Source organism: Myxocyprinus asiaticus, chromosome 31, assembly GCF_019703515.2.
Source record: "Myxocyprinus asiaticus isolate MX2 ecotype Aquarium Trade chromosome 31, UBuf_Myxa_2, whole genome shotgun sequence".
Lineage (NCBI taxonomy): Eukaryota > Metazoa > Chordata > Actinopteri > Cypriniformes > Catostomidae > Myxocyprinus > Myxocyprinus asiaticus.
Window position 1 is genome coordinate 9875128 of NC_059374.1, and position 15724 is coordinate 9890851.

The 15724-nt window shown below is 37.8% G+C and overlaps 1 pseudogene; it reads right to left on the reverse strand.

Annotated features, from left to right (window-relative positions):
* Positions 1-358: 358 nt before the first annotated feature.
* The window catches only part of LOC127421804 (proteinase-activated receptor 3-like), a 44977-nt pseudogene continuing 29611 nt past the window's right edge, over positions 359-15724 (reverse strand).

Genomic DNA, 15724 nt, shown 5'->3' on the forward strand with positions numbered 1-15724 from the left:
TTATAAACTGTGCCTATGTCCATGTATCAAAACTACTATTGGGAGTATTTTATGTATGTAAACAGTCAATCCAGTAAATTAATATCAGAGACTTGCAGGTGCCAAGAAAAGGAGAGAGAGAGAGAGAGAGAGAGAGAGAGAGAGAGAGACAAACAGGCAGACAGACAGAGAGAGAGAGAGAGAGAGAGAGAATATAATCTTTTGGAAAAATATAACAAAAATTTGAGTTCTAATTAATTATTGTTCATTGTGCATTGTATTTTTGTTTCATTTGTGCAATGTAATTTATTTAACTTGTGTAACTAATGCAACAATATACTATTTTTTACAGTGATACAAGAAAGCTTAAAACCAATGCTTATGAGTAATTGTCTGCCCTCTTGATGAGTCGAGTGTAGAAGAGGCTGGTGGACATGGTGGGACTGGTGGAGATGGTGGGACTTGTGGAGATGGTGGAGATGGAGATGATGGAGATGGTGGGATCAGTGCCGAGCACTTCCAAGGGATGATAATGTCTTCTTCTTCAGAAGACTGGAACTCTGGGTACCGTGAGTTTGGTCTGGTGTAAATAAAAATAAATAAAATGTTACAAACAAAATTTCACAATAATGAAATATCTTAATTATGTATGTTAGTGATTGTAAAAGAGTATGTAAACACAATGTTAATTAGTTTTAGACAGAATGAGAATGAGGTACTTTACTTGAGTATTTTCATTTTACGCTACCTCTACTTCACTACATTTCAGAGAGAAATATTATGCTTTTTACTCAACTACTACATTTGTTTAACATTTACTTCTACCATTATAGTTTTAAATAATCAATGCTATAACAAAGAAACTCACTGCCTTTTTCGATGATACTTCCCCAGTATGCTGTCTCTTTCAGAAAGGAGACAAGAAGTCTCAGCATTTTTCGCTTTCTGCCTGGCTTTGTCATAATCCGCTATAGAAGAAGAAAAATATGCACGGTTTCAGGGTTGTTTTGATTGGCACAACTATGATGAGCTGAACTTTTGCTATCACATTTTTACAAATGAAATATTCTTCAGGCACTCTTAGATCAACACATATCATATCATTGATGAACTATAGTAAATAGCTGTCTGTGGACCCCTTGACAGTCTACCCTAACAATTGCTCTGTAGTTTGGCACAAATACCACTCACAATCTGACAATGTGTACGCTTCAGATGATCAGGGGCCTCTGTTGTGAATTAAACAAAAACAGGGACTCTGTTTTATATAGGCTCTGCCCTCTATCGAGCTACAGGTTAATCCCACAGTGCTCCACCTCAGTTCCCTGACACAACTTCACGCACCTATTGCCCAATCAGGTGAGAGCATGCCCATACCTAATTTAAGTTATGGTAGGGGTACAAATTGAGCTTGCAAGAGATAGCACTGGCACTATTTCAAAAGGGTACTGCTGCAGTGAGTGCCACTCAAATGTAACAGCAACATTATCTAAATGACTTATGTGTTTTGCAGAGTGAGTGCACTTTGTATTTTTCCCAATCAGCTCCTGGTTTCTCATGCTGCAGCTGAGCATGCTTTATATAATTGGAGAATTTATACGGAGGCCAATAGCAGGCATCCTCTCCAGCCATCCACATACTGCTTACCACTTCCACCGCTCCCTGTCCCAAGAAATCTACAACATGGAAAAAAGGTGAGTTCATCTTATGTAATGAAGAAAAGATAAGATACTGTTAATTAGAATGATTATTTAATATTTTACATTAAAAAGACAAACATTTAAAGTAGAATAACTTCTGATGAATACTAACTTGTGATAAATAGCATCTTGTGTGGATAGATGAGTCAAATGATCTGGATTTATGTGAGTAGATTGTTTGTTAAGTCAGAAATAGGGGAGGTTAGTCAAGATTTAGCTGAGTGAAGTGTACATGTTTTAAAAACAAAATAATGTAGAATTAATTAATTTAAGCCTTGTAGGTTGCGCGTTTAAGGCATACACTCAGGGTGTTTTAACTCTGACTGACCTAGTCCCAAATATTTTATGCTATAGAGAAATACTTAAAATATGAAACCTATTTTTCAGGTGCTTAAAATCTGAGCTATTGTGCTGCTATCTTTCATTATCCATATTTTATAAGTGATGCAAAACATCCTCTTACAGAGTAATATTGAGTAATACTTACTCTTCAGCCAGTGGAAGACAACAGAACACACCAAGAAAATGATCTGAAAAAAGACAGATATAATAATATTATAAAACAGTTACTTGTAACTAAAGCTGTGTAATAGAAAAATTATGCATATCCATACAATTACACTATAGATAGAACAGATACTAAGACCTGCGACACCTGATCATACTTGCATCTTTATGTGGTGGAAAATTAAAAAAATTGGGTAAATATGATCTATGATCAGTTTGATACCACTAGTTTGATATTACTGTGATATACTGATTTTATAAATACATAAAGGAGCCTTTTGTATTCAATACACTAAAGCTGTATCTAAATTCAGGGGCATCTGACAAAGGGTGTTTATTAACGGTTTCCCTCAAATGGCCAAAAGTTTTGTGTCACTTCACAATACATAGCGGTGATGTTCTTTTATTGTATGTGAAATATTTTGAATTAATTTATTCAGCCTCACTAGGCTCATAAAAGATGTCTTTAGCCACATATTCTGTTAGAAATAAAACTTCATTGTGCAAAATGGATTTAAATAAATAAATCTCATTAATTAGACAAAAAATTATGGTATCATATAGATCCTACAGCCACCTTTCTTTAAAAAAAGTTTTTTTTTTTTTTTTTTTTTTTTTTTTGCCTTTATTGGACACTTACAGTGAAGAGCAGTGTCAGAAATTAAATAGAAATTAAATTAAAGGCGCAGTATTTAACCCCTTAAATTGATTTCTTGGGGCATTATTTTTTTTATCTTCATAAGGGCATTTTTCCCCTAAAATGTATGTCATCTTTTATGTCAAATTCTTAAATTTAATCACTGTAGGCTGTTACCAATCAAATGAAATCAGTATCAACAAAAGTCATCTTTGCACTGAACTAAGTGGCATATGGATTTACACAGATTCAGAGGTGGCAAAAATGCATTTACACTGCAATTACAATTGCATAAATTATGTTTTGAGATGAACAGAAATATGAAATGATTGAAAAAATGAAATGATACTTTTAAATATGAAACTAAAACCGCCAGTAGGTGGCGGCAATGAGTTGGTCATTGAATCATTAATTGAACCGATTCATTCAAATGCTGATTCATTCAGGAAGGAAACACATCTTTATGAGTGAGTCATTGATTTGTCCAGCAGATATTTTCACATTCCGGTCTCCTCTTATCAACATTTGTGATCATTTTTTTGTAACCCCCAGGCAGGCTTGGTGCATGTAGTCTGTTGGAAATTGGTTAATCATGTCCAATGGGAGCCTCAGAAATGCCCCCATTGAAATGGTCTCATATTCCTGCTGTCTTGCCATTTCAGCACGGCATGTGTCATCGGTACGTAGAGTGAGGTTATCCACCTCTGGTTAAGTCACTTGCACCAGAAACCCTTCTGAGTACCTCTTTATCTTTTTACTATTGCTCTTGAAGGTGCGCCACAGACAACACATCAAATTTGTATTTGTTTTCCCTACAAACCATTGTTGAGGAGTTCTTTTATGGCTTCCTCAACAAAATCCAAATTTGTTGGTTTGAAAGTGAAGGGGGTGTCCATCTAGTGTAAATTTCTTAAACCTCATACAGGGACAGTAGTTGATGTAAAATAGATTGTGAACGTAAATTCATTAAAGGCGCAGTATGTAAGATTCAGAAAGCCTTGTTATTAATGACACCTGTGGCCGTTAAGTGAACTGCAGCCAGCTACCTGTTGCTCGTATTCACGCTCGTGCACACACTCCATAGGGATGCGAGCATCGGCCAAAACAATGACGTAACGTACAAAGAGACTGAACGTGATTCACCGGCATCATGCTGACAAATGACACAGTTATGATTGTTTTACTACAAACTTTGAGACTGTATATTATATTTGACTCTCCAGTGCTGGAACAGGGCTAAAACAAAGTGTGGATATAGGTCTGACTATGTGAGACTGTAGTTTGAAGTAATCACTTTTCTTTGCATGATACATTGACTGCATTTATACGATAGCCTATATCGGCGTTAGCTAGCTAGCAAGCTTTATCAATAGCTGTTAGCTAAATTTGGTGGATGATGACAGTAGCTGTTTATAAAATAGACTTTACATTATAAATATGTTGACACAATTCAGTATTGATGTGATTCCATCACAACTGTCATTTTGATATATTGATGCGCTATTGTATTATAATAATAGAATTTATATATTTTCTATATAACCAAGTTACGTTACACTAATGAATGGAGTCTTTTTGCATTATCTTGAACATTGTCTAGCATTCATTTCATGTGTTATTGTAGTTTACCTTGCTGAATAATTACAGATTAACATTTTTTATGACAGTTACTGTGCAGGCAAGATCAAGTTAGCTAAAATGACACAGATCAATCCTTATGGCACTATATTTCACATGCTTTGCAGTTATGTAAGCTTACCTGTCCAATAAGAAGAATGCCAATTCAGGGTCGGTTTTGATCCCCAAAACCGAACGAAGGTCCCACCGGGAATCAAATGCCCTGCCGATGTTCACTCTAGTTTTTGCTCGACCACGATCACGTTCCCCCTTAGCCAGACGGGATTCAGTAGATAAATGTTTTGTTTTTTTTTTGTTTTTTTTTTGGCTTACTCTTAGTTTGTGTAGGAGTCGGTGTTGTGCTGGGAGCCTGATGTTTCCTGGATTCCATCTCTAAGATAACGTTACCTAGTGTTGCAGACAGTTGTCACTGCTGAATAGCGGAAGAGAAGCACTGAGGCAAGGCTCTCGAGAGCACGCATAAACATCACATCCTTTGGATTTTCCTGGCAAAACCGACCCGCTCCCTTCACGTGAAAATCAGTCTACAGGCTTTAATAGGCAACCTAGGAAGTCTGGGAATGGCTCATTTTTTAAATTGCGTTACAACATTGGCAAAATAAAAGGCGAATATTACATGAAAATTGTTACATATTGCACCTTTAAATATGATATAGATTGATTATAGTTTATGTAAATAAAATGGCAATTGCCTAGATAAAGGCACATATGGAGAGATAAACCAAGTAGTTATTAGGGAAAAAAAGAAGATGATGTACGTTTGATCTGTTCACTTCTGCGTATGTCGACACATGATGTAGCATCTGGTGTTTTTGATGTGAAAATGGTTGAGAGGTAAGCATTTATTTTATTATTACGGTTTAGTGTTTATTGTATTATTAGATGGATGATGTTTAGTTACGTAACCCTTCTACTGCGACTGGTGGGTGTAGGTGTTGATTTTCTCCCAATTAAACATGATAAACAGTGTATAAATGTCACATGCGACTCTCGCAACACTTTTCGCATTAAGACGGTTACAAACAGGACCTCTTAAGATGAAACCAAGTGAAGGTCAGTTTAATTTCATCAAACATTTAGAGTTTATAGTATGACTTGTATAAACAAACATTAGACATATATACGTACCTTGAACTTTTCCACAGGTAATGGTCAATGACCGATGGTCAGTTTATATTTTCCTAATATACAAAACTAATATACAAATACCATTACTAATACTAACACATTAACGTTAATTACTCAAATACTAAAGCAAACTACACACTAAATATTGAAAAAGTATAACTAAAAACTAACAAATTATTATCAGTAAAGCACAATAGATTCAATAGCTCATTGAGTGACAGTTTGGCTCATGGCCGGTTCTGTATATTTTGTAATGGACCTTTCTCACAGACTGTGACGCATTTCCGCAATTAACATAAATCTGGCAAAGTTTTATATTTTTATTGTTAAAGAAAATGTACATTAATAATTGTACTTATATTACCCTGGTATTAAATTACAAAAAAACATTGCTGTTGCTGAGGGAGTGACTGTAAATTTGACATCTTTATCTATTCTGACTGCCTTGATCCATCTTTTTATATGTTAAGATTATTATTTATGTTTTATTCTGAAATCAGTTGATTAATCACTATTATTTTATTGTATTGTATGGACATCCATAGTAAGAAATAAAAACAGAAAAATAAATAAATTGCCATATAATAAAAAAAAAAACCAATTGCTTAGCTTTTGGAGAAAATTGCAGTGCAAAATTAATATTTGCTGTAGAGGTAATCTTCCATGTACCTCTATGGAATACTTTACTATACTTCTGCGTTCCAAACCCAGACATGGTCTGTGGTCTCCAAAAGCAAAAAAACAAATCCATTATTGAGTTAACATGACTTTCCAAAAGAGGAAAAAAATACAGAGAGATGGATTACATCAGTCAGAAGAGAGAAAGATGTTAAATTTACAATCACTCCCTCGGCAGCTGTATTAGAAACCTCTGCAGCAGTGTTGACTTACTGTATGTATGTGTGTGTGTGTGTGTGTGTGTGTGTGTGTGTGTGTATATATATATATATATATATATATATATATATATATATATAAATGTGTTGACTAGAATAGTAATATAAATTTACATTCATAAAAACATAGGTAAATCAAGTATAAAATCAAATGAAAATACAAATTAAGTATTAAAAAAACTTCACGGCTTTTACAAACTTTACTAGATTCATTGTTTACAATCTAGAACATTAAAATGTCTTACCTCTTTCCCGATCTTTTCTAGTGGCAAATTGGAGAGGTGCTTCAGCTCAGCAAGATAGGTCTGTTCTCTGCGGTCCGCGGATGTTGCAGCATCCGGTGTTTTTGATGTGGAAATGGTTGAGGTAAGCATTTAATATCTAAATAGCAGCGAAGTGAAATCAGCATTTTAATGTTTCCAATATGCTGCTAATTCTTTATTTCCCTTGGATGGTGCTGCAGTTGTTCACCAAGGCTCTCTTAATTTAAAATGGACACACTCCATCACTGACATCCCTAACTCCATCCCTGACTACCACTGTTTTAAGTAATCTTGGAGTTTTCAGCAATATTGAATTGATTTTTGTTTTTATTTCACCATGGGAGATCAATGACATTTATTCTTAATGAGGTGTTTTGTTGCCCACTCTTGTAGAAACCATGTGCGTGAAGCTGGAACTCAGGCTCCAACCTGCAGTCCTCCACTCTTGACTCATTGTACTCCAAATGTTCCCCAGTGTTATTGTTCTTCCTTTTATTGTTCCAGTTTAATAAAACTATTTGCCCAGTTATTTCTCTCATTGTTCCTGTTGTAATATAATGGTTTGTTCTGTTATTCCATATGTTCCTGTAGCTCAATCAGTAGAGCGAGGCACTAGCAATGCCAGAATCATGGGTTTGATTCCCAGGGAATGCATCAACTTGATAAAATGTATACCTTGAATGCAATGTAAGTCACTTTCAATAAAAGTGTCTGCCAAATGCATAAATGTTAATGTAATAAAACAGTTTGTCCTGTTATTTATTCCATTGGTTCCTGTTTTGATAAAACTGTTTGCCCTGTTGTATAACGGAAGTAGTATTGTTTTGTCTTGCCCAAACGATTACGGCCCAACAATGCCTAAAGATTTTTTGTTGTTTACCATTGCATATTTATATAATGTCTTACCTGACTGCCTATCATCTTTTCCAGTGAGCTGAGTACAAGACTGTTTCGATACTCCATTCATGTAGTGCAAGTCTTTGGCCACTATTATGTTGTCCCGATTTTCATGGTGATTATCACTGTCATATGCAGTGTTTGCTCACCACTGTTACTTTCAGAGATAGGGCAGTACAGTGTTTGGTACTAAACATACAGTCTTACAACTGATCCCGCTCATGTTACAATTATCAGATGACAAAATTCATGATTGTGCACTGTAAAATTTTGTCAAGTGTAAAATACTGCTTAAACACAGCATGATTGAGCACATGTGCGTACAGACATTTGTCAGGTGATAGCTTTGTGTGATACTGATAATGCGCTTATACATGCTTGAAAATGCTGTTTGAAAGTGATTCCTACACTGCACATTCTTAATCTAACAGACCATATAGAGCATTTATAATCTTAAAACAAAGTTTTAACTGTCCTGTGTTGTTGACATGGGCTTGCCCACAGAAAGCCCACATAGGGCCCACGTGGGATTAGTGTGGGTTTGCCCTGCCCACACTGTCCCAGAGTAAACCCACACTTGCCCTTGGTGGGCCGGCATGGGCATGTTTGCTGGGTTAGGCTAATGTTAATGGTGGTGGACATCCTCCTGCTGGCATGAACTGAACATTTTTCACACTAAAGCTTCATTGTCAAAGCATTTTTATTGATCTCTTGGACAGTTTGATTTACAAAAAACCTGCGGCAGCCAAAACATGTGATGATAGTAAGTTACTCACTTTGTGACCAACCCAGCATGTTTGCTAAATCAAAAAATTGTGATTTGAATGTACTTCATTTTAAAACATCATTTTCATTACTGTTCCTATTCTATATCCCTATTCCCATTTACTAGCAAGTCTGGTGCCTTCCTTATATGGCGTTTTCATGGGCGTAATTTATGATAATTGTGAATGTGCACACACCCCCTCTTTACGAATGTTTGGAATTCAACAACATACAGTGCATCCGGAAAGTATTCACAGCCCTTCACTTTTTCCCAATTTTTTTATGTTACAGCCTTATTCCAAAATTGATTAAATTCATTATTTTCCTCAAAATTCTACAAACAATACCCCATAATGACAACGTGAAAGAAGTTTGTTTGAAATCTTTGCAAATTTATTAAAAAAAAAAAAAAAAAATCACATGTACATAAGTATTCACAGCCTTTGCCATGACACTCAAAATTGAGCTCAGGTGCATCCTGTTTCCACTGATCATCCTTGAGATGTTTCTACAACTTGATTGGAGTCCACCTGTGGTAAATTCAGTTGATTGGACATGATTTGGAAAGGCACACACCTGTCTATATAAGGTCCCACAGTTAACAGTGCATGTCAGAGCATAAACCAAGCCATGAAGCCCAAGGAATTGTCTGTAGACCTCCGAGACAGGATTGTATCGAGGCACAGATCTGGGGAAGGGTGCAGAAAAATTTCTGCAGCATTGAAGGTCCCAATGAGCACAGTGTCCTCCATCATCCGTAAATGGAAGAAGTTTGGAACCACCAGGACTCTTCCTAGAGCTGGCCGCCTGGCCAAACTGAGCAATCGGAGGAGAAGGGCCTTAGTCAGGGAGGTGACCAAGAACCCGATGGTCACTCTGACAGAGCTCCAGCATTTCTCTGTGGAGAGAGGAGAACCTTCCAGAAGAACAACCATCTCTGTAGCACTCCACCAATCAGGCCTTTATGGTAGAGTGGCCAGATGGAAGCCACTCCTCAGTAAAAGGCACATGACAGCCCGCCTGGAGTTTGCCAAAAGGCACCTGAAGGACTCTCAGGCCATGAGAAACAAAGATTGAACTCTTTGGCCTGAATGGCAAGCGTCATGTCTGGAGGAAACCAGGCACCGCTCATCACCTGGCCAATACCATCCCTACAGTGAAACATGGTGGTGGCAGCATCATGCTGTGGGGATGTTTTTCAGTGGCAGGAACTGGGAGACAAGTCAGGATCGAGAGAAAGATGAATGCAGCAATGTACAGAGACATCCTTGATGAAAACCTGCTCCAGAGTGCTCTGGACCTCAGACTGGGGTGAAGGTTCATCTTCCAACAGGACAACGACCCTAAGCACACAGCCAAGATAACAAAGAAGTGGCTACGGGACAACTCTGTGAATGTCCTTGAGTGGCCCAGCCAGAGCCCAGACTTGAACCCGATTGAACATCTCTGGAGAGATCTGAAAATGGCTGTGCATCGACCCTCCCCATCCAACCTGATGGAGCTTGAGAGGTCCTGCAAAGAAGAATGGGAGAAACTGCCCAAAAATAGGTGTGCCAAGCTTGTAGCATCATACTCAAAAAGACTTGAGGCTGTAATTGGTGCCAAAGGTGCTTCAACAAAGTATTGAGCAAAGGCTGTGAATACTCATGTACCTGTGTTTTTTTTTTTATTTATTTTTTTTTTAATTATAAATTTGCAAAGATTTCAAACAAACTTCTTTCATGTTGTCATTATGGGGTATTGTTTGTAGAATTTTGAGGAAAATAATGAATTTAATCCATTTTGGAATAAGGCTGTAACATAACAAAATGTGGAAAAAGTAAAGCGCTGTTAATAATTTCCGGATGCACTGTACACTCGTTTTACTAACAAATCCGAAGGAACATTTTCTTGTAGGTCCATTTTACTCATATTTACAAAAGTTTCATGAATGAGGCCCATTGCAAATAAATAGATGTAACATATAGGTATGAAAACCATTTTTTATTTATTTTTTTGTATTTTGAAATATATATTGTTGCACACATGCACAGTATGTGACTTTTTATATCAGTGAAAACATACATGTACAAATGTGTTTTTCATATATTGTGATATACCAGATTCTGTATGGGTATCGCCTGAAAACTATGTAAACTTCAAATGGAACTGAAATATGAACAGCAATGCAAACTTTATTAACCATACGCCCAAACCTAAAAACTATCAGTGGACTAAAAAAGTAATTGTAGAAGGAAAATGCAACATCAGAATCAAGCTCACCATTGATTATCTGATTGGAGATGCCGCTTGTCACTAACTTGGTGAAATGGGGTCACTGTCAGGGCACTGGAACATTTGGTATCGAAATGTTGACTTCTGTGTGAACATATCAAAAGGGTTTGGGACACACTGCGTTCTTGTGCTGCTATTAGCCAATAATCTTTATCAGGACATACATTTCCAAAGTAATTTGTCACATGGCATTTACAGCCCAGGTGATTGGCTAAAAGAAAAATTCAGGTACCGATTATCCATGCAAGAAAGAAGGCAGCATGAAAGCCATATATTACCAGGACTGCATGCGCCAGCTGAGCAACTACCAACTGTACAGTAAGAAAGACATTCATAGTTTGATTTTCTCACTGTGTCTCAGTGGCACTAAAGAAAGTGCCTCCAATGTCGTGAGATTGGGGTGGGACTATCTATTTGTTCAATCAAGGGCGGATGGGGGGATTCAGGAAAGTTGATTAAAAATGGTTTGATTTTGCAAGTCTGTTTGGTGGCGCTAGTGGTGCAAAATTACACACATCTCCTTTACTGTAAGTGCATTGTTACAGGAGCTTCTACTTTCAAACGTGCTCAACTATGACCAAAACTATCACTGATAACTCCAGGTGTGGATTTTCACAGTACGGAAATACTGTAAAAATACTGCATATTAAGAACAGAAATTATGAACTTCACATAGATCAATAAATGTTTGCCCAAGACAAATGCATATTATGTGATTGTACTGACACAATGTGGATACCACGAGCTCTGGTGAACTGATGCTGGAGAGTGGCTAAAGAAGAAAGTGAGTGAAGACAGAGGGACCACCAACAAATATAGTATATCTTTTTTTTATTTTTTTAAAAACAATCATTATGTATTAACGTGTTATTTAATTATAATTGCTTAGACCATGTTACTTAGACCATGTAGACCATTGGTACCTACTATAATATGTGAGAAGCTTGTCATTGAACGCACAATGGAAAAGAAAATAAGTAAATATTTAATTAAGTATTTGAACAGCTTTGTAAAACTTGGGACTAATTACAATTTTGTCACATATGACTTCACCACCTGTGTAGAGAGCTGAGCTTGTCCAATATAGAAAAATAAGAGACATCAGCACAAAAATGAAGACCACAATGGATACACAGTGGATGATGTTGTAGGCCATGCTAAGATGGAGACTGTGCATGGACTCACAACTACAACAGGCTTTTTTGACAGGCCTTTGATCGTGATCCATGGAGGTTTGTAAAAAGAGGATTAAGTAGATGGAAGATATGGATAACAAGGACAGCCAAGTTGCAACGGAAATGTGGTGGGCTGTACGAACTGTCTGCAAAGCATGAGTCTCCAATGGCCGGACAATCTTCAAGTACCTGGTGTGAGAGAATACTGTCAGAATATTGTCAAAATTAATTTGCAATGCACTGTGAGATAATTTGGGGAATAATTTACTGTGAATCCTGAACAAATAAAATATCTACTTCTTTGGTTGCCTTTCGTTTGGAATTTACGGTGTTCAGTCAGGGCAATTCAAATCCACTCTTGGAGGGCCACAAAGCACATTTACATGCACAACAATACACTGATAACTATTAAAAACCAGCTTATTCCAAAAATCCAACAATATAGAAAAACATGGTTACACAAGATTTAACATCAATGGGTTTGTACTGGCTTTATACTCAGTAAGCACCTCCACTCAGATAATTCTTGTGACCAGTACATTTTCATTGATAAGTTTATTGAATGAATAGTGTGAAACTGTAATACAAAACACAAAGAATGTATAAATCAACTGTTACATCAAATACTTGGTCTTCACTGATTTTTGCATACATAAGCATATAAAATTCACATAAAATATGATTAAATGTAAATACAGATGCCCTTTTAAATTATTAATTTAACTAGACAAGTAAAGTTTGTCATGACCAACTTTAATGCCCACTTGACAAAGCTTTGTCTAACAGTTAAAGTTTTGAAAGCTTGAAGGTTCTGCAGGTCCAACAGAAAAGGTCAGATAGATAAACAGACAAATACATTACATCAATGCAAGTCTTTGGAATTTTTGGCCACTTTCAAGGTCCTATCAGTTGTGAGTAGGATGGATGGAGGAAAACCCTAAACAAAGTTAGTAGGATAACTGTTTTTATCAATTCGTATAAAACAATTACTCTGCTGCAATCCTTCATACAGTAAATATCAAATAACTAAACACTCACAGAGCCAGAACAGGGTTATTCCCTATTTATTTATTTTTTTATGTCAAATCGTAAACAGGCATGCACACTAAACTTGGAACACATTGGATAAGCTGCCAGAACACTGGTAAATGTGTTTTCATGATATGCAAAATGGGGTAATATGCACAAATCTATGTTTGCTGATTGGTTTTCATTTAAACATCTTATTTTCTCTACCCTTTACAAAAAAACAAACAAAAAAAAAATACTATTTTAGGCATTTACATGACCTTACACACTGAGATTTTACACACATTACATGCCTACCAAAAATCAGCTTATTCAAAAAATTCCAACAGCCCAAGAAAACCGTATTTATGCTTCATGAGATTTTCAGTAATCGGCATGCGCACAACACTTGCACACATTAAATTAGCCAGTAAGAATGCCAGTAAAGGTGAATACTTGCAACACAAAACAACACGGTATTGAGCGAAAATCTACATTGTTTTTGCTTAAATTGTTTATGACCTTACCCCGATAAAGGAAGACATTTAAATGCATTAACATGACCACACATGTTTTCAGCTTATTAAAGGGATAGTTCACCCAAAAATGAAAATTCTCTGATAATTTACTCACCCTCATGCCATCTGAGATGAGTCTCTTTCTTCTGCAAAACACTTTTGAAGATTAGCAGAAAAAGATCCAGGCTCAGCAGATCCTTAGAATGGGAGTGGATGGTGATTAGATATTTGTAGGTCCAAAAAGCACAGATAGTCAGCATAAAAGTAATCCATCCTATCTCCAGCTGTGACATTAATGTCTTTATTTATTTATTTATTTATTTTTCTCCCCTTTTCTCCCCAATTTGGAATGCCCAGTTCCCAATGTGCTCTAAGTCCTCGTGGTGGCGTGGTGGCTCGCCTCAATCCGGGTGGCGGAGGATGTATCTCAGTTGCCTCCGCATCTGAGTCAATCCGTGCATCTTATTACGTGGCTTGTTGAGCACGTTTCCGCGGAGACATAGCACGTGTGGAGGCCCACGCTATTCTCCGCTATACTACATGCCCCACCGAGAGCGAGAACCACATTATCAAAATCAAATCCCTTTATTGTCACTCAACCATATACACAAGTGCAACAGTGGGTGAAAGTCTTGGGTGCAGTTCTACCCAAGACTTTCAACATAGCAACATAGCAGTATGACAATTACAATAAACATCTGATTTACACATAACACAGTTTACACATCTTGTTACACAACACAATATACACCTAATAATATACAATATACAGTATACACAAAATAAGGAGACTGTATACAATAAAAATAATATACAATATACAGAAATAAATATGAAGTGTTGTGTTGACATTCAGCTGTCAGTTGATAGTCAGTTGCCTGTGTGTTATTAAGAGAAGTATAAAATGTGAGTCCAGTCTGAGGCTAATAAAGTGCGGTGCTGATATATGTATCGTGAGCGATCAAGAGTTCAGAAGTCTGATTGCTTGGGGGAAGAAGCTGTCATGAAGATGGCTGGTGTGGGTCCTGATGCTGCGATACCACCTGCCTGATGGTGGCAGTGAGAGCAGCCCATGGCTCGGGTGGCTGGAGTCTCAGTGAGTCCAGTGAGGCAGGCAGCACAGAGCAGATGTAATCTCTGATTAGCCTATCAAAGCATTTGCTGATGATGGGGGTCAGAGCAACAGGACGCCAGTCATTTAAGCAAGTGATTTTGGATTGCTTTAGTACAGGCACAATGGTGGACATTTTAAAGCATGTAGGGACCACAGACAAGGAGAGGGAAAGGTTGAAAATGTCTGTAAAAACACCAGCCAGTTGGTTCGCGCACACTATGATGATGCGGCCCGGAATGCCATCTGGACCCGCGTCTTTACGGATATTCACCTGTCGGAAGGATCGGGTTACGTCCGCTACAGAGAGTGAACTAACCTATGTAGCTTCGGCCGCGGGAGCTCTCTCCACGAGGGCAGTGTTGATATTAATTCCCTGCCACATGCTTCTAGAGTCGATGTTTGACTGTCCTTCAATCTTGTACTGGCGTTTGGCTGCTCAAATAGTTTTGCGGAGGGCATAACTGGCTTGTTTATGCTCCTCCGTGTTCCCGGAATTAAAAGCAGAGGTCCACGCAATAAGTGCCGCACGAACATCGCTATTAATCCGCGAATTCTGGTTAGGGTAGATCCGTATTGTTTTGGTCGGCACTACATCATCTATGCACTTCCTGATGAAACACGTTACGGTATCAGCATAGACCTCGATGTCGTCATCAGAGGCAGACGGGAACATCTCCCAGTCCACGTGATCAAAACAGTCCTGTAGCATAGAATCTGATTGGTCTGACAAGCACTGGATCGTTCTGAGGGCGGGTGCTTCCTGTTTCCTGTTTCAGAGTGGTCAGATTTGTCAAATGGTGGGCAGGGGAGGGATTTGTAGCCATCCTGGAAGGGAGAGTAGCAATGGTCCAAAACCCAGTCCCCTGGTGTGTTGCATCTGATGTGTTGGTAGTATTTTGGTGCAATTAACTTGAAGTTGGCTTTGTTAAAGTCCCCAGTCACTATGAACGTGGCCTCAGGGTGCGAGGTTTCCTCACTTATACTCCTATTCAGTTCCTTGAATGCCCGGTCTGTGTTCGGCTTGTGGGGGGATGTACACAGCTGTGAAAATGACCACTGTGAATTCCCTCGGTAGCCAGAATGGTCGACACAGAAGCATGAGAAATTCCAGATCAGGAGAGCAGAAAGACTTGATAGAATGTACGTTCCTCTGATCACACCAGGATTTGTTGATCATAAAACATACACCACCACATCTGCTTTTACCTGAGAGGTCTTTCACTCT